Here is a 3070-nt window from a genome sequence, read left to right as displayed (position 1 = left end):
ATTTTGGAAAACTTGCAACAAATCACCACTCCTTTGAACTTCAGATTTGGCCAAAACATTGAGATCACTATTTGTTCCCTTAACATGAGCATTATCCTCAACTTATTGTTAAAAAGATCTTTCATATATATTTTTTATAAATATTAATAACAAATGCTACTTTAATTTCGCAAAAGCTATCCTAAATCACCGAGGGAAATCCTTTGAGATTTAATACCGTTTTCTTATAGGACATTGTCAAGAACACTTAAACTTGCATCTTTCTAAACTAATCTAGAGCTTAATTTGTAAAAGAGAACAAAATTTAGTAAGTCATAAAGCTTTGCAAGTGAACTATGCATAGTTAAGGAAAGCATACCTAAATACCATGAGCAGAAGCAAAATAGACTAAATTTTCAAGTACTTTATAGTACGATATTCAAAAATATCTCAATGAGTCTTATCCAATAATTTAAAGAGTAACTATCTACAATTTGTAAGAAAGTTCTTAGTTTATGAAATCAAAACTTAAAAGGATGCAAAACTTTACTATTTAAATATAATTTATTATTCAGTAAACTTTGTATGAAAGCTCAAACTGGACTCTAAAATGCTTTCTTATGCACTTTCTTTTTCATATGCAAATTCTTGTACAATTTTGAATAATTTATCTAAAACATATACAGATAAATCTTATCAAAATAGAATTCAGCTTTGATTTCTATGTCCAAATAGAAACATTTCCATAATTAGTATTTATAATAATTATTTTACATGTAAAAAAGATTTGTAGTCCTTTTCAACCCCATATGAAGTTCAAATTGCCGTTGATACATTTAAACTCATCAAACTCTGATAGAAAGGTGTTATCAACTAGTTAGAGGTTCATGTAATTGTTAGAGTAAGCCCGAAATCTAATCACATAGGTTGTAAAAGGTGTTCCATATTAATTTGTATATTATGACATTCTATTATGTAATAAGAGATATTTATTTATCCATAAGTTGCTTTGTAATTAGTTACTTTAACTTATGAAAATTGTAAGCAAATGTGCCTTACAATGGAATTATAAGTAAGTTGTAATTGTGAGATCTTTATGGATTAAAGTACTGTTATAAAATAGTTCCTAGTCATTATATTATCAAGATAAACCATTGATAATGCTCAAATGCTGATTCATATTATGCTTCTGACTTATAAAGTAAGCAATTGATCTTGTAAGTTGAAGTATAGAAATACTTACAGCTAACATGTGGGTGCTTGCAAAGGATTTTAGTTAACTAAACATGACTTACCATAAGAAGTTCATTTGGTAAATCACTCTAGTGTGTATGAAACACTTATCATGTGTTAGTCATGTAAGTACTCTCTAGACTTGAGACACCAAGTTATGTTATATGTGAAGTGCAGTGCTTTAACTTCATCTCTCCAAATCTTAACCAAAGATGGCCAAAAAGGATGAATATTAAATATAACATGAAGCACATGAAGACAAATGTGTGGCGCATATAAGAATCACCACCTTAAGTGATTTAAAGGGACATATTTTGCCTGTTCTTGGTTCACACTTACCATATGAAGTCCTTGGCTGAGATGACTTGGAGATTAGGAAAAGAGTTTCCTAAGTCTCAAATAGAAATGGTGGTGAAGCCTAAAGGAATTAACATAAAAGAATATGAGAGTAAACACTACACCATGCTCTCATTTCTTTTGGGATATATGATGAAGGAATTAATTACATTGATAGACTTTATATTGAAAGGTTGTCAAAGAACCTTTTGACTCTCTTAACAATTGGGTGGTCATGATGTGTTGCTAGATACTGCTCATGGTTTACAGTATTCAATTAGTAATCTTAAGGTCATATAGATTATAATTAAATGATATTGTCAACGTGTTAGGAACCTAATGGGTCATACACAATAACTCTCAACTAGGACTAAATTTGGAGTATGATGAATTAAGTTGGACTTAAGGTATACACTAGGTTTTAAAGTCCAAAGACTTAATCAAAATTAGTTTAATTAAACATTAGGTCAATATTATAAATAGTTATAATATTGAAGCCATATAATAAAATAAAAAAGCTAGTTTTAACCTAGGTATAGATATCATATTTCAACTACTCTTCAACATAGAGTTATTAGACAACACATTAAACTAAGCACTCTAGCCACCTCTTGTGTGAAGAACTTGGGGAAACACTTTTCTCTTTGCATTCGGCCAAGAGTATGTGAAGAAGTGAGTGGAAAGGACAACCTGTTGTCCATTTTTCTAGCACAAAGGCATAGTTGAAAGGCTCCTACCTTGAAGAAGGTTCCATTACAATCGTGTGTGTATCCATTGAAGGTCAAGCATTTGAATGGCTTAAGTTCTCATTTTTCTTTATGGTGTGTTGTAGGTATAATGAAATAAGAGGGGTTGCCATCATGACCACTAGATTACTTGGTTAGGAAATGAAAATATCATATTACTCCTTTTAGTTTGATTGTATTAAAACATTAAGGGGATCCATGGGTTACGACATGAACAGTCTTGAGGTTTTTTGCTTTTGTGTGTTCTTTTTTATTTATTTTGCTGCATGTATAATTCAATCATTGCTCTCTCTTGTTGTTCCCATAAGTGGTATTAGAGCCATCCTTGGCTCATTTTAATACAATTTCATGTCTTGTTATTGTTAATTTTATGTCAAATAGGGATATATTGTGTTCGAGTATTAACAAGAATTGTTGTGTTTTTTGGTTCTATTTTGAAGTTTTTGAACTTCTGGACTGCTTTGATTTGTATCTTTTAATCTTTGATTATGCAAAGACTAATCCAATTTTAAAGTGTCCAAATATGTAGGTCAAAGTGTGCATGAGAAGCACAAATGGATCAGCAAGGTTAGATTTGGTTTCATGATGAAATTGGGTGCTGTCTTAGGGACAGAATTGAATTCTGTTCATATATGTTCCTAGTGTGTTATCAACATGAAAAGTGGAGTTTAAAAGCCTCATCAAATGCTGAAAATATAAAGAGGGAAAATAACTTGGAAGTGTACCAAGAGAAAGTACAAACCAAGGGCGGAGAATGGCCCTAAGGCCATAATATG

The sequence above is a fragment of the Theobroma umbraticum genome, unplaced genomic scaffold (genome assembly GCF_002168275.2).
Source record: "Theobroma umbraticum cultivar Fairchild unplaced genomic scaffold, ASM216827v3 scaffold_146.0, whole genome shotgun sequence".
Taxonomy (NCBI): Eukaryota; Viridiplantae; Streptophyta; class Magnoliopsida; order Malvales; family Malvaceae; genus Theobroma; species Theobroma umbraticum.
Note: the sequence above shows the minus strand (reverse complement) of the source record.